At 42.1% G+C, this 19,587-nt stretch overlaps 1 protein-coding gene and 1 non-coding gene across 4 annotated transcripts in view; one reads left to right on the top strand and one right to left on the bottom strand.

Annotated features, from left to right (window-relative positions):
• Positions 1-19,587, top strand: part of LOC132831055 (rho GTPase-activating protein 23-like) — a 516,705-nt gene that overhangs the window by 369,188 nt on the left and 127,930 nt on the right. The window lies entirely within an intron of this gene.
• trnar-ucg (transfer RNA arginine (anticodon UCG)) lies at positions 3,492-3,564 on the bottom strand. Its single transcript has one exon. It is a non-coding gene; the product is annotated as a tRNA-Arg (tRNA).

The following is a 19,587-nucleotide window of genomic DNA, read 5'->3' as shown; positions in this document are numbered from 1 at the left end:
AATGAAATATTGGCATGACAGCAAGGTTGTTTATTAAAATACCAAGCAACCAGAAGTTGGGGGTTATTCATATGGAGAGCGTGCATGTGTTATGCAAAGTGGTCACCCAGTTTGCCTTTGGTCTGAGAGACCACATTGTGAGCAGTGAATATTACAGACCAGACAGAAAAGTAAAATACTGCCTCACCTGGAAAATGAGTTTGGGCCATGGCCAGTGAGAAATGGTCCATGCAGGATGCTGATAGTAAAGGGGAAGAAGAGATATGCTTGTGGTTGTGGCATCCTGCTTGAGCTGGCAAAAATGGTGAATGACAATGTGACGACTAGTGGGATAGAAATTGAGAACAAATGGAAAGTTATCATTCTGGGAAGGACGGAAAAGGATGAAGGCAGAAATATGGGAGATAGTCAGGTGTGGCTAAGGTCCACAGTGGAGGAGACAGGGGATTCCTTGTTTTAGGGAAAAATAGAGGTTGTGTAGGAGGCACACCAGTGGAATTTGGCAACATAGGAACAGATGTGGTGGAGATGAAAGTGGGAGAACAGAATTGAATCTTTGCAGGAAGTAAGATGCAAGGAAGTGTAGTCGTGATAACTATGGGAATCAGTGGGCTAGTAATAGATATAGAACATAGAACATTACAGTGCAGTACAGGCCCTTCAGTCTTAGATGTTGCACTGCCCTGTGAAACCAATCTAACCTACACTCTTCCATTTTGTCCATATACCTATCCATTGACCATTTAAAAGCCCGTAAAGTTGGCGAGTCCACAGCTGTTGCAGACAGTGCGTTCCACGCCCCTACTACTCTCTAAATATAGGTGGACAACCTGTCCTCAGAAAGGAAAGCCAATCAGTCAAGGAAGGGAAGGGGAATTTCGATACGGACCAGGTGGAGCTGAGAGAAGGATGGAAATTGAAAGTAAAACTGATGAACTTTTCCAATTCCAGACAAGAGCAGAGAGCAGTACCAATGCCATCATGGATGTATCGAGAAAGAATTATTGATGAGGATCTGAGCAGGACTGGAGCAGGTGGCGTGCGAAGTACTGCAAATTTTCTCCAGCCTTTGTAGTGCTTCCAATCCATTTGTTAGACTTGTTTCAGCTGAAATGAGTGGATTTTGCTTCATAACCACTGTCTGGAATTCCAGATCTTCATTCTTCCCATTGCACTGGATTCTGTGCTTCATTTGACCTCATGGTATGAGTGTCATTCTAGGCTGAAGCTTAGTTTCAAGGTTTTGTTTTTGGGTCACTATTTTGAGTCCCTTCAAACATGTCTGTAAATTTCACAATGCTGTATAGTGTCAGTCTGATACTTGTTTATCTGATGTTCTCCCCTTGCAGTCATCATTATAACAGTCACAAACTATTTATCACATTTAGACCTGATAATATGAATCTGGTGTAGAATAATTTATCCGAATCTTGGCTATATCCCTCCAATGGCCAACACACTGACTGGCTTGGCAAATCAAGGCGTGGACGCTATAAGCGTGGTGACAGGTGCTAAGACCGCAAGTGAGCAGCTGAGAGATAGAAGAAAGCGAGGACTGCAAATGCTGGAGATCAGAGCTGAAAATGTGTTGCTGGAAAAGCGCAGCAGGTCAGGCAGCATCCAAGGGGGAGAAGAGAGCTTCTTCAAGGAAGGCATCCTTGTAAGAGGATTTGTAGTAGGTTTAAAATCTTCTAGGAGGAAGTGAGGATTGCAGACTGAAGAAGGGCTCATGCCCGAAACATTGATTCTCCTGCTCCTTGGATGCTGCCTGACCTGCTGTGTTTTCCAGCAACACATTTTCAGCTGAGAGATAGAGCCTAGTCCAATCTGTGAACTGAATGCCTGTCTTTGCAGCAACCTTTTAATGTTAGTTGCTAGTGTATCCTGCAATGCAAGTAGATGTTTCCTAATTAGACTGCAAATAAATTGGAAAGGTGTATGATGGCTCTGAGAGGGTAGAAAATGTCATATACCAATGTCCAATGAGGGTTGTATGCTGCTGGTGTTCATAGCTCATGGCCAGTGGCGAGCTGAAGTCATCAGGTACCCACTTTGACTTCCACGTCAGGAATTCTGAACTTCTAGCTTATTCAGAGTGCTTGGTAAATTAAGAAACTCAATGTTAATGAGGTGATTTGTAGCAATCTATAATTATCCCCCTTTAACTGGCAAGTCACAACCCCTCAGCAAACTTTTAAACAATGTAGCTGGAGTTGCTATGGATATTGAGATAGGCCTCAGTGCACTTTTCATACAATCCTGCCACAAAACTCACCATAGTCCAAGTCACTCTGGTTCCTATAAGATTCTGTCCATAAAATTTATGTTCCATAGAACAGACCATTCAATCTAACTGATCTGTGTTTGTCCTGCACACAGTCTTCCGCAGGCCCTTATTCATCTTGCTTTGTCAACATATCCTTCTTTTTTTTTCTCCCTTGTGTACTTTACAGCTTCTCTTTAAATGCATCAATACAACTCACCTCAATTGCTTTCCAAATTCATTCCCATTAACACTAGGTTATGGAAATAAGGTCATAAGATGTTGCTGCCAAAGTAGGTCATTCAGCCCATCAAGTCTGTACCTCCGTTCATTGAGATCATGATTGATCCATTATTCTCAACTGTACTTTCCTGCCTTTTCCCTATAACCCTTGTTTTACCTTACTGACTAAAACACTGTCTCAATCTTGAAGGTACATAATGGCCCAGCCTCTACAGCCCTTTGTGGTACAGAATTTTACATATGCACTACCCTCAGATTCACTACTGAGAGAAGACATTTCTGTTTTAAATGAGTGACCCCATATCATGAGATTATGTCCTCTGGTCCTAGACTCTCCCACAGCAGGAAACAATCTTTCCACATTTACCCTGTCAAGTCCCCTCAATACGCTGTTTGTTTCAATAACATTTCCTCTCATCCTTCTAAACTGCAAGGAATACAGGCCTACCACACCCAGTCTCACCTCATAAGATGATTGAATTTTCTCTGGACTGCTTCCAATGTCGGTATATTTTTCCTTAGTTAAGGGAGCCCAAAACAGATCATAGTGTTCCTGCTGTAGTCTGATCTGTGCCTTGTATAGTTTTAGTAAGACCTCCCTATTTTAATAGATTAGATTACCTACAGTGTGGAAACAGGCCCTTCGGCCCAACAAGTCCACACCGACCCGCCGAAGCGTAACCCACCCATACCCCTACATTTACCCCTTACCTAACACTACGGGCAATTTAGCATGGCCAATTCACCTGACCCGCACATCTTTGTGATTGTGGGAGGAAACCGGAGCACCCGGAGGAAACCCACGCAGACACGGGGAGAACGTGCAAACTCCACACAGTCAGTCGCCTGAGGCGGAAATGAACCCGGGTCTCAGGCGCTGTGAGGCAGCAGTGCTAACCACTGTGCCACCGTACCGCCCGTAAGAACCCAATCCCATAAACGGAAACGCAACAGGAAACATGCGCCGTAAAGCTCACAAGACCCCCGAGCCAGGTAGGACTCGAACCTATAGTCTTCTGATCCGAAGTCAGACGCGTTATCCATTACGCCACTGGCCCAAACCCCAAATACTCCATTCCCTTTGAAATAAAGGCCAATTTGCCACCCTTAAGACCTGTTGAATGTGGTTGCTGGCTTTTTGTGATGTATGCACAAGGACTTCCAAATCCCTTTTGTGCTAAAGCTTTGTGTAATCTTTCTCCATTTCAATAATATTCAACTCGTCTTCTACCAAATGCATAATTTCCTATTTTCCCACGTATTCCATCTGCCAAGTTTTTGTCCACTTGCCTGACCTGTCTATCCCTTGCAGACTTTTGAGGCATACTCCCCATTTGCTTTCCCGCCTATTTTTGTCTCATCCACAAATATGGCTATAGTGCATTATTTCCTCATCCAAGTTTTTAATATATATTGTAAATAATTGTGCCCACAACACTAATCCCTGTGGCATTTCTTGAGTTAAAGCTTGCCATCTTGAATACATGCCTCCCCCCATCCCAACTCAGTCTTCTATCAATTAGCCAGTTTTCCATCCATGTCTATTACTACCAACATTACAAATTCTTATTAAATAGTCTAACATGTGGTACCTTATCAAACTCGTTCCGAAAATCTAAATTACATCCACTGCTTCCTGTTTTTTGAATTTGCTTGCTGCCTCCTCAATGCATTATAATAAATTTGTCAGGCATGATTTCCTCTTTTGAAAGCCTTGTTAACTCTGCTTGATTGTATCATGTATTTCTGCTATTGTATCCTTTTGATGAAACTTTAACATTCTTTCAATAAGATATGTTCAGGTATTGGCCTATTGCTACCTGTTTTTCTGTCTCCTTCCTTATTCGAATAAAGGTGTTACATGGGCAGCTTTCCTGTCTGCATTCAGCTTTGTAGAATCTAATGATTCGTGAAAGACCACTAGCAGTGGCTAGTCTTTGTAGCTGTTTCTCTTGATGCCTAGGATGAATCCTATCAGGTTTAGGGCACTTATTGGTCTTTAGCTCCATTAATCTCCCTAGCATGTTTTCTCTCATAATAGTTATTGTATTTCTTTCCTTTTGTGCTTTTGCCCCTTGATTATTTAGTTTGCTTGAATTGCTATTAGTGTCTTCTGTTGTGAAGATTGAAGCAAAATATTTATTCAGCTCCTTTGCCATTTTCTTAATTTCTCCAGTCAATTTTTATTGGATTGGCCATTATTACTTACATCATAGAGAGTTACCCTCCTTCTAAAATATGTTAAAAGCACAATTAAGAATTTCAAGCGGGCATGTTGAACATCATATGAAGTATCTCAGTAGGTCTGGAAGCATCTGTGGAGAGAAACCAGAGTTAACATTTCAGGTTGAACTGTTCTGAGGAAGGGCCACTTGACTTGAAATGCTAACTCTGATCTCTCTCCGCAGATGCTGCTCGACCTGCTGAACTTTTCCAGCAATTTCTGTTTTTGTTTCTGATTTATAACATCCGCAGTTCTTTCGATTTTTACCATATGGGGTATGCACTTTGCCATAAGGATACAGAGAAGCAACATTATGGGAACCAACAACTTTAAGGTCCTTTCTGTTTCACATGCCATCCTTCAATGTTGCTGGAACTATGTTCTGATATTCAATAACTAATATCATTGTGAGGTAGCTTGGAATGCCCTAAAACCACGCTACGTATTTTGTTTTATTTTTCTTTTGGATGTGAATGTTGCTAGTAAGGCCAGTATTTGTCAAGTGCAAATTGCCTTTGAAAATGTGGTAGCATAACACCTTTGTGAACTGCTGCAGAGCACATTAAGTTTAGGTGCACCCAAAATATTGTTAAGAAGGAAATTTCAGGATTTTGACCTGTTAGTGAACAAACAGCAAAATAGATCCAGGTCAGGATAAAATGTGAATTGGAGAAGAACTTTAAAGTGGTGCTGTTCCAATGCTTATCTGTTATCTTTTTTTCTTCCCTATACAGGTCTAAGGTTTGGAAAGTTCTGTCAAAAAAAAGTTAGTAAATATTTCCTTTCAATTGAAATTTCAACATCACCACCAATAAACGTAGAATCATTGAAAGTTTACAATACAGAGCAAGGCCATGTGAACCATTGTCCCTGTGACAGCCAAAATACAGTTCATAGCTCTGTAGGATATGCATGTTGGAGATGCATGTTTAGGCACTTTTAAAATGTGTTCTGGGTTTCTGTCTCTCTTTTCAGACAGTTACCCTGAACACCATCTGGGTGAAAGTGTTTCCTAATTTCCCCTCTAATCTTTCTACCAATCACTTTAAATTTGTGCCCCCAGTCACTGACTTCTCGGCTAAGGTAAATAAGTCCTTCCCAGCCCCTCTCCACACTCTTATACATCTCAATCTAACTGCTGCTCTGTTCCAAAGAGAACGACCCCTGCCTATCCAATCTTTCCCATCTCTGCAATTTTCCAGTCCTGGCAACAATGTCCTCTGCACCCACACAACTGCAGTTTCCTACTTTCTGTAAAGTGGTGCCCAGAATTGCGCACACTAAAGATGTGGCCGAACTAATGATTTCTGTTGGTCCAGCCAAACCTCACTACTATTCTATCCCTAGCTAATAACCGTAAGTATTCCATATGCCGCCTTAACCATCCTCAACCACCTGACCGCTACCTTTAGGAATCTGTGTGCATCCACTCTAAGGTCCATCACTGTCTCTATACCTCAGTATTCTTCCATTTATTTTCCTCTTGTTTGCCTTTTTGACCTACTTAAATGCATCAACTCACACCTAGTTGAATTCCATTTGCAACTTGTCTGCCAGCATGACCAGTCCGTAGATTTTGTTTTTGCAATCTACAGCTATCCTTTTCATTGTCAACAGTTTTTGTGTCATCTGCAAACTTTTTAACCATGTCCAATACATTCATGTCTAAATAGTTAATATATTGTCACAAAAAGCAAAGGATTTCATGCCTTTCCCTGTAGAATCCCATTGAAAACCACCTTCAAATTGCAAAAGCACATCAGTAATTACCCTTTGTTTCCTGCACTGAGCCAGTTTTATATTCCGCTTTCTACACTCCACTGAATTCAAATTTTAAAAATCTAGAATTAAAAATCTGCTGATGGCCATGAAACCATTGTTGATTGTCAGAAAAAAGCCATCTGGTTCATTAATGTCCTTCCTTCAGGGAAGGAAATCTACCATCCTCGCCATGTCTGGCCTACATGTGACTCCAGAGCCACAGCTATTTGGTTTACTCTTGACTGCCTTTCAAAAAGCCCTCGCAAGCCACTCAGTTGTATTAATCACTATGAAGTCCCAACCAAAGAAATCAACTGTAGACAGACCACCAGGCATTGACCTAAGTGCCATAAAAGACAATGGCAGAATCAGATCTGTTGACCTTGCAGACTCCTTTTACTAACACCTGGGGGCTGGTGCCAAAAGTGGGAAAGCTGTCTCATACTAGTCAAACAACAGCCTGACACAGTCATACTTAAGTGAATCATACCTTGTAGACAATGCCCCAGAAATCACTATTCTTGGATATGTCCTATCCTAGTGACAGGACAACCTACAGAGCTGTCAATGCAGTTGCGTACACTTGGCAGAAAATTGCCCTGCGAGTTCTCAATATTGACTCTGGAACCCATGATGTCTCATGGCTTCAGGTTAAACATGGGCAAGGAAATCACTTTCTGATTACCAAGTACCATTCTCCCTTGACTGATAAATCAGTACTCCTCCTTGTTGAACAACACTTGAAGGAAGCGCTGAGGGTGGCAAATTCCCACCGAGGTACTCTAGGTAAGAATTTCAATGTCCACCACCAAGAGTGGCATGGCAGCAGCACTACCAATTGGGCTGGTCAGGTCCTAAAGGACATAACTGGGTCAATAGATGGTGAGGGAACCAACAAGAACAAAAAAAACAGACTTAATCTCATCCTTGTGAACCTGCAGATGTATATGTCCATGATAGCATCAGTAAGTGACCCATACAATTGGTGTTGAAATGAAGTACCCAAATAACCATGCTAAACGGAATAGACTTTGAACCGATCTAGTATCTCGTGACTGAGCGTCAATGAAGTGCTATGGGCATCAACAGCAGCAGAGCTGTACTTCAGTACAATCCGTGACCTGCATATCACCCACACTGTCATTACCAAGCCAGAAGTTTAATACTGGCTCAATAGGGAGGGAAGGAGGGCATATCAGGAGCAGCATCAGGCATACTAAAAATGAGGTGTCAACCTGGTGAAGCTACCCAACAGGACTACTTATATGACAAACAGCATAAGCAACAAGTTTAAAATCTGGTTGAAGATTTGTAGCTCGGGTATCCGTTGTTGTGGTTCTGCTCGCCGAGCTGGAAGTTTTTGCTGCAAACGTTTCGTTCCCTGGCTAGGGAACATCATCAGTGCGGTGGGAGCCTCGTGTGAAGCGCTGCTTTGATGTTTCTTCCGGTATTTATATTGGTTTGTTCTTGCCGCTTCCGGGTGTCAGTTTCAGCTGCAGTGATTTGTATCTGAAACGGAGAATTCACCACAAGGATACACAGGAAACCAACACACACAGACCAAGTCTTAAACTATGAAAGTAACCACCCCAACACACACAAACGAAGCTGCATCAGGACACTATTCAAAAGGGCCACAACACACTGCAGTACACCAGAACTGCGAAAAGAGGAAGAGGAACATCTATACAAGGTATTCGCCAAAAACGGATACCCACGCAACTTTATCACCAGATGCCTAAGAGATAGACCACGGAACGAGGACATGCCACAACCAAAAGGACTAGCCACTCTACCATACGTCAGGAGTGTCTCAGAACTGACAGCCAGACTACTGCGACCCTTAGGACTCATAACAGCACACAAGCCAACATCCACGCTCAGACAACAACTCACTAGAACAAAGGACCCAATACCCAGCATGAGCCAAACTAACGTAGTTTACAAAATACCATGCAAGGACTGCACAAAACACTATATAGGACAAACAGGAAGACAGCTAACAATCCGCATCCACGAACATCAGCTAGCCACAAAACGACACGACCAGCTATCTCTAGTAGCCATACACTCAGACAACCAGCAACATGAATTTGACTGGGAAAACACCACTATCATAGGACAAGCCAGACAGAGAACAGCCAGAGAATTCCTAGAAGCATGGCATTCATCCCCAAACTCCATCAATAGACACATTGACCTGGACACCATATACAAACCACTACAGCTGAAACTGACACCCGGAAACGGCAAGAACATCCATCAACAGACACATCGACCTGGACCCCAGATACAAATCACTGCAGCTGAAACTGACACCTGGAAGCGGCAAGAACAAACCAATATAAATACCGGAAGAAACATCAAAGCAGCGCTTCACATGAGGCTCCCACCGCACTGATGATGTTCCCTAGCCAGGGAACGAAACGTTTGCAGCAAAAACTTCCAGCTCGGCGAGCAGAACCACAACAATAAGCAACAAGTGATAAACAGCTAAGTGATCCCACAACCAACAGATCAATTTAAGCTGTGCAAACCTGCCACATTTAGTTAGGAGTGGTGGTAGATAATTAAACAACTCACTGGAGGATGGAAGAGCCCAACCAATCAGTGCAAAAGGTAAGGCTGAAGCATTGGCAGCAGTCTTCAGCCAAAAGTGCCAGTGGATGATCCATTTTGGCCTCCTCCAGCGGTCCCCAGAATCAGAGATGTCAGTCTGCAGACAATTTGATTCACTCCACATGATATCAAGAAACAGTTGGAGGCACTGGATACTGCAAAGGCTATGGGTCTTGACCACATTCTAGTAATAGAACTGAAAGCTTGTAATCCAGAACTTACTACTTCCCTAGCCAAGCTGTTCCAGTACAGTTACTACACTGGGATCTACCTGACAATGTGGAAAATTGTCCAAGTATGTTCTGTACAGAAAAACCAGAACAAATCCAACCCAGCCAATTACCGCCTCATCAGTCTACTCCCAATCATCATTAAAGTAGTGAAGGTGTCACCAGCAGTTTTATTAAGCAATACCTGCTAAGCAATAACCTCCTTATTTACCCTGGTTTGGGTTTTGCCAGGGCCACTCGGCTACTGACCTCATTATAGCCTCGGTTCAAAAATGGACAAAAATGCTGAATTCTAAAGGTGAGGTGAGAATGACAGCCCCTGACATCAAGGCTGCATTCAACCAAGTGTGGCATCAAGGAGCTGTAGCAAAACTGGAATCAGTGAGTATCGGGGTTACAGTCTCTGCTTGTTGGAGTTATACCTGGCATGTAGCAAGATAGTAGTGTTTGTTGGAGCTAAGTCATCTCAGCTGGAGGTCACCTCTGCAGGAGTCCCTTAGGATGTAGTGGCTTGGGTGCAACCATTTTCAGCTGCTTCATCAGTGACCTTCCGCCCATTATAAGATTAGAAGTAGGGTTGTTCACTGATAATTGCACAATATTCAAAAGCATTTGTGACTCTTCAGTGAAACAGACCATGGACACTATCCAGGCTTGGGCTGATAAGTGGCAAGTAACATTTGCATCACAAATATCAGGCGATGACTGGTGGCTGTAAGCGCAAGTCAGAGATTGGAAATACTGCAGCAAGCACCTCACCTCATGCCTCCCCAAAGCCTGTCCATCACCTACAAGGCACAAGTCAGGAGTGTGATGGAATGCTTCCCACCTGAGTGGGTGCAGCTCCAACTGCATTCAATAAGCTTGACTCCATCCAAAACAAAACAGCCCACTTGATTGGCACCACATCCACAAGCATCTACTCCCTCCACGACTGATGCTTGGGTAGCAGCAGTGTATACCATCTACAAGATGCACTGTAGATGTTCATCAAAGGTCCCTAGACGGCGCCTACCAAACACACGATCATCTTGAGGACAAGGCCAGCAGATAGATGGGAACACCACTCACAATTCTGACTTGAAAATATATTGTCGTTCCTTCAGTGCGCTGGGGCAAAATCCTGAGTTTCTTTCTTTAACAGCATTGTGGGTAACCAGATAGCATATAGACTGCAGCAGTTCAAGAAGGCAGCCAATCACCACCTTCTCGAAGGTAATTAGGGCTGGGCAATAAATGCTGGCCCAGCTAGCAACACCCACCTCCCACGAGTGAATAAAAGGTGGAGGTCACGGAGTTTGGAAGGTGCTGTTGAAGGAAAGTTGTCAAGATGTGGCAGTGCATCTTATTTATGATAACCCTTGCTGCCTTTTTGTGTTGTGTTGGAGGGAGTTAATGTTGAAGGTGGTGGATCAATTGCTGATCAAATGGGCTGCTTTATCCTGATGCTGTGTTACTGTTTTTGGAGCTATATTCATAACAGTTGGGAGGATATACAGTATACCCTGACTTGTGCTTTTTAGATGATGGATAGACTTTGGGCAGTAAAAGTGAATTATCATAAACTTTCCAGTCTGATCTACTTTGAGACAAAATATTTCCTGGCTACAGATTAAAGCTCGGAATATATTCCTGGATCAGTGCCGTAATGTCAGGGACAATAGGACAAGCAGTGAGAAAAATATTTACAGAAGCATTTTTGATTGAAGAGATCAGAGAAAGAGTATTATGTTGCTGTGACAGATTTCTTCTTATCAATGACTGGGTATGATAATTTTGAAGTTGGCTTCAAAAGTTGAGACAAAGAAATACAGAAGCTGACAGATGGACATTTTGTCTTATCCATACTTTTGCTATCTTTAGGCTTGGCTATTCCAATGCACTTTTGATCAGTCTCCCACTCTCTCCCCGTCACAAACTTGAGATTATTCAAACTTCTGCATATATCTTAATTTACAACAAGTCCTAACTCTTAACACTTGCATTGTCTTTTGGTTAAGCAACACCTTGATTTTAAAATATTCCTTGTATTTAAAATCCATCAAAGTTTTGACCATTCTTATGGCAGTTTTCTGGTAGGTGAGTATTTTTCTATTAATCTTACCCAGTTTGAAATTCCCTAGTTAAGTAAGAAATGTACTGAAATGATAAGAATGTAAGCACAGACAATGTAGTGATCATAACAAGATCAGACAGGTGGTCTTCAATAGAATATAAGTTCCCTGAAGAAAACTGAGCCCAGTATGTGGAAAAAATGTGTTATTATTTTCTAGGCAAATGACACTGGGACAGGTGAAAACCAATGTGTAATTCTCCTGTAAACTTGTGGACCCGCAGTTTTTTCAGTTATTAGGAGCTTAATGTTTCCTTCAGCACCAGATGCTAAAACCTTTCAAGAGTTGATAGATTTTGGAAGGAAAATTATAAGCCCAAGACACTTCTAATTCTGAGATGCTGTCAATTTTACTCAAAAGTTCAAGACCCTAGGGGCCACAAAGCAAATGCGGATACCTTAAGCCACCTCCCGCTGGCAGATACGTCACTGTTGGTGCCACCACTGAAAGAGCCTTAAAGTAAGAGAACATCTAGGAGACAGTGATCACAATATGGTAGAGTTCAGTCTGTAGTTTGAAAGAGAGAAAGCAAAATCGGATGTAATGGTGTTACAGTTAAATAAAGGTAATTACAGGGGCATGAGAGAGGAACTGATGAAAATCAACTGGAAGCAGAGCCTAGCGGAGAAGACAGTAGAGCAACAATGGCAGGAATTTCTGGGTATAATTCAGGACACAGTACAGAGGTTCATCCCAAAGAAAAGAAAGATTATCCGGGAAGGGGTTGGGGATTAGACAGCCATGGCTGACGAAGGAAGTCAGGAAATGTATCAAAGGAAAACCGAGAGCCTATAAAGTGGCCAAGAGCACTGGGAAATCAGAAGATTAGGAAGACTACAAAAACAAACAGAGGATAACAGAAAAATAAGGAAGGAGAGGATCAAATATGAAGGTAGGCTAGCCAATAATATTAGAAATGATAGTAAAAGTTTCTTTCAATACATAAGAAACAAATGAGAGGCAAAAGTAGACATTGGGCTGCTCCAAATTGATGCAAGAAAGCTATCGCTGGGAGATAAGGAAATAGCTGAACATCTTAATAAGAACTTTGTCTCAATCTTCACAGTGGTAGACATGAGTAATATCCCAAAAATTAAAGGGCAGTCAGGCGGCAGAGTTGAGTATATAGCCATTACAAAACAGAAAGTGCTAGAAAAGCTAAAAGGTCTAAAAATCGATAAATCTCCTGGCCCAGATGGGCTATATCCTAGAGTTCTGAGGGAGGTGGCTGAGGAAATAGCAGAGACATTGGTTGTGATCTTTCAAAAATCACTGGAGTCGGAAAGTCCCAGATGATTGGAAAATCACTGTTGTAACCCCCTTGTTTAGGAAAGGATCAAGACAAAAGATGGAAAATTATAGGCTGATTAGGCAAACCTCGGTTGTAGATAAAATTCTAGAATCCATTGTTAAGGATGAGATTTCTAAATTCTTGGAAGTGCAGGATCGGATTAGAACAAGTCAGCATGGATTTAGTAAGGGGAGCTTGACAAACCTGTTAGAATTCTTTGAAGAGGTAACAAGTAGGTTAGACCAGGGAAACCTAGTGGATGTTATCTATCTAGACTTCCAGAAGGCCTTTGATAAGATGTCTCACGGGAAGCTGCCGAGTGAGGTGAGGGCCCGTGGTGTTCGAGGTGAGCTACTGGCATGGATTGAGGATTGGCTGTCTGACAGAAGGCAGAGTCGCAATAAAAGGTTCTTTGTCGGAATGGCAGCTGGTGACAAGTGGTGTGCCACAGGGTTCAGTGATGGGGCCACAGCTGTTCACATTATATATTAATGATCTGGATGAAGGGATTGGGGGCATTCTGGCAAAGTTTTCCAGTGTTGGGTAGTTATGTGGACAACCAGGTAGTACTGAGGTGGTAGGGAGGCTGCAGAAAGATTTAGACAGTTTAGGAGAGTGGTCCAGGAAATGGCTGATGAAATTTGACATGAGCAAGTGCGAGGTCTTGCACTTTGGAAAAAAGAATACAGGCATGGACTATTTTCTCACAGGCATGGTGAGAAAATTCATAAAGCCACAGTACAAAAGGATTTGGGAGTGCTAGTCCAGGATTCTCTAAAGGTTAACTTGCAGGTTGAGTCCATGATTAAGAAAGCAAATATGTGTTGTCATTTATCTCAAGAGGATTGGAATATAAAAGCAACGATGTGCTTCTGACACTTTATAAAGCTCTAGTTAGGCCCTATTTAGAATACTGTATCCAAGTTTAGGCCCAAACCTCAGTAAGAACATACAGGCACTGGAGCGTGTCCAGTGGATATTCACACAGATGATCCCTGGAATGGTAGGCCTAACATACGATGAACCGCTGAGGATCCCGGGATTGTATTCATTGGAGTTTAGAAGGTTGAAGTGAGATCTAATAGAAACTTACAAGATAATGCATGGTTTAGAAAGGGTGGACACTGGGAAGTTGTTTCCATTACGTGAGGAAACTAGGACCCTTAGAATTAGAGGGGGTCCATTTAGAATGGAAGTGAGGAGATGCTTCTTCAGCCAGAGAGTGGTGGGCCTATGGAATTCATTGCCATGGAGCTCAGTGAGGCTGGGACATTAAATGCCTTCAAGGCAAGAGATTGATAAATTCTTGATCTGGCAAGGAATTAAGGGCTACGAAGAGAGTGCGGGTAAGTGGAATTCAAATGCCCATCATCCATGATTAACTGGCAGAGTTGATCCAATGGGTCGATTGGCCTTCCTTCCACTCCTTTGTCTTATGGTCTGTTCTAGACCCCATGAGACCCGTTCACTGTAGGGAATTGCATTTTGATGTGGAAAGCAAGAATGATTGTCCCGAGCAAAGGTCATAGCCAGATACTGGCTGAAGTCCACCAAGGTATCCAGGGGTGTCCAAAATGAAGATGTTGGTGAGAAGGTATTTCTTGTGGCCAGGGACTGTATGCAGACACAGCCACGTTGGTGGGGCAATGCCCAAACTGTCAAGAAGGACAAAATGTATAGTCAGCAGCTCCCTCACATTCGTGGGAATGGCTGGGTAAACTCTGGACTCGATTACATGTCGGTATGCCAGCACTTTAATGGGCTCAATGGTTTTAATCATCGTAGACACCCACTCAAAGTGGTTGGATATGCAAAGAGTTAATTCATGAAACATTAGGGCAACGATAGAAAAGCTGTAGTGTCATTTACAAAATACCTTGCAAGAACTGTAACAAACACTACATTGGACAAACAAGCAAAAAACTAGCCACCAAGATGCATGAACATCAACTAGCCACAAAAACACATACCTACTCTCACTAGTATCCTTACATACAGATGAGGAAGAACACCGCCTCGACTGGGACAACACATCCATCCTAAGACAAGCCAAACAGAGACATGCATGAGAATTCCTAGAAGCATAGCATTCCAACTGGAACTCTATCAACAAACACATTGACTGGAATCCCATTTATCACCCCCTGAGAAAAAGAGCAGCAAATGACATCACCAACCCAAAGAAACCTAAACACACAAATAGAAAGTGGGCCATGCCACCAGTGCTTCACCTGGAGGCTCACTGACGTTACCGCCTACAGTGATGAAATGTCTATAAACGAGCCTTCTAGCTCAGTGAGCAAACCTACATCCAGAACCTCAACCTGAGCTACAAATCTCAAAATTAGCTAAGAGCTTCTATTGGTATGCAAAAAAGATTTTCAAACAAATATGGACCCACTGGCGGGAAACACAAATGAATTCTTAATCATATCCTCATTGGCAGCTCCTCACACATGAGGATGACTCTCTTCCACTCTCAGGATGAGCCAGCAGGTGGTTGTACAGTCCGATGCAACTTCCGGAGGCTCTGCTACACTTTGGGCATAAAGTGGTTGCTGGAAGTGGTGGGTGGGGTGTTAGCGTAGTAGACCACTCCTTACGCTGTTTTCATCTGGCTTCGATTTTTTTTCCCAGATGACAAGTCTCAAAGTGCTTAATGCCTTCCCAAATACTCTTTCTCCATTTTGAATGATCTTGGGTCAGTGATTCCCAGGTATCTGTGGGAATGTTGCACTCTGTCAGTATTATTGAAGCGCTTATCTGTCCACCTGGGGCTCGCCTGCTAATTTGAAGCTGGGAGTAAGGGACCTGCTGGGGGAATCTTCAGTTGGTCATGTAGCCAATGTGTCCAGCCCACTGTAGCTGATCAAGGGTGGTCGGTGCCTCGATTGTGGGGATGTTGGCCTGGTTGAGGAGGTTGGTGTTGGTGCATCTTTCTTCCCAGCGTATTTGCAGGATCTTGCGCAGGCTGCAGGTGATACTCCTCCAGTGCCTTAAGGTGTCTGCTCCTCAGAGCTGCATAGGAGGGTGGGAACCACCAGAGCTCTAAATCATGATATTAGTATCAGATCTGATGTCCTCAAACATCCTTTTTAGGTGGACAAACTCTGTGCTGTCACTTTGGAGACCATGCTGGATCTCTTCATCAATAGCCGCTTTAACCATCAGGACATTCCTGAGGTGTTGGAAGTGATCAAAGTTTTCTAAGGCTTCCCTATGAACCTTGATAATCAAAGGTTTGTTGCATAATGCTGAACCAGGTTGGACCTTCAATTTGCAGATATTCAGGTTGAGACCCATGCTCTCACATGCCTCTGTCAAGGTGCTGACAATGGTCAGGATATATCCCTTGAGATTGCACAAAGGCAAGCATCATTTGTGTACTGCAGCTGATACACTGGTCGGAGTGGCTTTGGTTCTGGCTTGAAGGCGGCAGATGTTGAATAATTTCCTGCTGGTTCTGTAAGTTAGCTAACTCTAGTGGCAAGCTTGTTGGAAATAAGGTGAAGCATTGCAGTGAGGTAGATCGAGAACAATGTTAGGGCGATGATGCAGCCCTGCTTGACGTTGGTCTGAACAGGGAATGGGTCAGTGGTGGAGCCCTTTGTCATTACCACAACGTCCATGTTGTCGTGGAGCAGGTGAAGGATGGTGACAAACTTCATGGTGCATTCAAAGCAGAGAAGGATGCTCCGTAATGCTTCCTGGTTGATGGCATCAAAGGCCTTTGTAGGGCAGAAGGGAGTAAATAATAGGGAATAAACAAATGACAGAGAAACAAAAATACTTGTTTTTTTTTCATGAGAAAGATATAGAAATTAAAACTCTCGGGGGAAAAAAAAGAAAACCAAAGGAAAAGTGAGAATGAGGAACTGAAAGAAATTAGTGAAAAAAGTAGAGGTGGAAAAATTAATGAGACTGAAAGTTGATAAATCTCTTCGACCTGATGATCTACTTTCTGTGTGTTTAAAGATGTGGCTGTAGAGCTAATGGTTTGGTTCTTTAGCAGCCATCTTCCAAATCAGTTCCTGCAGATTGGAAAGTGAAAAATGTAACCCTACAATTTAAGAGTGGATGGAGTGGGATCTTGGGAAAGTATAGAGCTGTTCACCCGACATTGGCAGTTGTATAAATGCTATAATCTATGAAAAAGAATGTAATAATGGACATTTAGAAAATATTGGGTTGTTGGGCAGGGTCAGTGAATTCTATGAGAATGAAGTTATGTTTAACAGACCCATTAAGAATTCTTTGAGGATGTAGCTAACACAATAAATAAGGGGATTTAGTATATTTGGATTTTCAGGTGGCCTTGACAAGGTCCTTCAAGAGAAGGTTAGGAAACAAAATTAGAGCACTTACTGGCATGGATTGAAATTTGTTTAATGGACAGAAAACGGAGAATAGGCATAAATGGGTCATTCTCAGTTATGGCAGGCAATGACTAATTGAATACTGCAAGAATTAGTGCTGAGCCACAGCTGCTCATAATCTAGATCAGTAATTTGGATTTGTGGCTGATGAGACCAAATCAGGTGAGAATGTGAGGAGAATACAAAGCAGCAGAGAGAGAGACTTATTGAGTGGGAAAGAACGTGACAGATGGAATATAATGTGGAAAGATATAACATCCTCCACATTTGTTGGAGGAAGGGAGGTGCAGAGTATTTCTTAAATAGTGAGAGATTAGGAAGTGTTGCTGTCAATCTCTTACTCATAAGCCACTGATAACATGCAGGCGAAACAATAAGAAAGGTAAAGGTACATTTGCCTTTTGTGCAAAAAGATTTGAGTCCAGGAGTAAAAATGGCTTGCTGAAATTCTACCGAACCTTAGTAAGATTATATACCTGGAGTATAGTTTTGTCTCCTCCTCAAGAAATTACATACTTGCCATAAAGGAAATATAAAAAAGGTTCACCAAACTGATACCTGGGATGGTGAAATTTTTCTGTGAAGAGAGATTGAGGAGACTGGATCTATATTCTCTAGAATTTGAAAGAATGAACGGTGTTTTCATTGAAGCAATCAAAATTCTTGCAGGGATCAACAAGATAGATGCAGAAAGGATATTTCCCCTGGCTTGGGTACCTAGAACGTCAGGACACTGTCTCAGAATAAGCGATAGCTCATCACTTGTGATGTGGTGGCCCATCTTCACTTATGGAGGCTGAGTCACTGAACACCTTCAAGAGAAAGATTAATTGATTTCTAGATGTTAAAGGTATCATGAGATGGAAAGGCATTGAGGTGGAGGCCATGATTTTGTTGAGCAGCCAGTGACTTACTGCTATTCACTGTGTTTTCCTGTCTTTGCAGTCTCTTTCTGTCCTACAACTTTGAAATATCTGCAGCCCTTCAATTCTGGCCACATGTGCATCTACAATTTAAGCACAGGATCTACTGGAAGCTGCTGAGGACCTCAACTCTGAAATTTTCTCTCTAGTTCTCTCTTTCCCTTTCCTTTAAGATTCTTCTTATAATCTCTTTCCTTCCAGGTATATTTTCGGCTCATCACTTGGATACTACAGGAAAGTTTCTTTCAATTTTAAGCAAAATGACAATGAGTCAGCAAAAGAAAAAAAAGTGAATTTCTTGAAGTATATTTTGTGAAATAATAGGAAGAGGGTTGGTATTTGGGTTTGGGTAGAACATGGAATGAACAGCTCAGTCTCTGGAACCTAAAATAACAGTTATTAAAAAATGATCTCAGTGGAAAAATATAGTTTGAGTAATGTCCTTAACATTGAATAAGAGCCAAGCATGTGTTTTGCATTTGCTTAGTTAGTTTCTCAAGAAACTGATCCATGCAGTGTGATGTAAAATTAAAGTTGGCTGTTTGTAGCTAAAATAAGGGCAATTATGTGAATGGATGTTTAAAATTGCCTGGGAGATTTAGTCATAGATTGCCACTCCCTACCAAAGATCTTCAATCCAAACCAGCAGGGTCTTTCTTTAAATAAGCAGTTTAGGCTGTAATTATGTCATTGGGGCCTGAGTGCTATTTTAAATGGTGAGCTGATCTGGGAATCTATTACAGCTTTTCTGCCCCATAAAACTGGCAGGAACATGGATCAAAATAACAATAAGTATAGAATATATGGCTTTGAAATGAGGTTTGAATTATATCTATATGTTCAACCAATCTAGTCCCATTTAACTTTGAGTACATTTTGGCTCCCTACGTGCATTACAAGTGCTTGACTGGAGTTCCAAAATTTCCGTCTTTTCATATGATATTTTAGCTAGACCAAGTTATCATTAAATGTTTAAATAATTGCATCTGTGTTTGATAGGATTCCCTTTTTTTGTCTTAAGCAAATGTGAACACAGTTAATATGCAAGTCTGCAGAGTGCCAGACAAAAGCTCATTATAATTGCTATTGAGAGAGGCGCTGGGTCCAAGCCTTTTCAGCTGGTGAATAATTCACAAAGTTGTTTACTGAAGTCCATAACCTGTGAAAGAAAAGATGTTGATTGAAAAAGTCTTGAGCATTTCTTCAAACACATTTGCCAAGAGAAACAGTTTTGCTTTGTTATTGAGCTGCCAAATGTTACATATCAGACAGAGATTATAGAACATAGAACAGTACAGGTCTTTCGGCCCTCTATGTTGTGACGACCTTTTATCCTAAGATCAAACTAACCTACATTGTACTATCATCCATGTGCCTATCCAAGAGTGGCTTAATTGTCCCGAGAGTATCTGACTCTACTACCAGTGTTGGCAGTGCATTCCATACATCCACCACTCTCCGTGTAAAGAACCTACCTCTGACATCTCCACACACCTTCCTCAAATCATCTTAAAATTATGCCCTCTCATGATAGCTATTCCTG

Source organism: Hemiscyllium ocellatum, chromosome 32 (genome assembly GCF_020745735.1).
Source record: "Hemiscyllium ocellatum isolate sHemOce1 chromosome 32, sHemOce1.pat.X.cur, whole genome shotgun sequence".
NCBI classification, from domain to species: domain Eukaryota; kingdom Metazoa; phylum Chordata; class Chondrichthyes; order Orectolobiformes; family Hemiscylliidae; genus Hemiscyllium; species Hemiscyllium ocellatum.
Note: the sequence above shows the minus strand (reverse complement) of the source record. Positions and strands in the feature narration are given on the sequence as shown.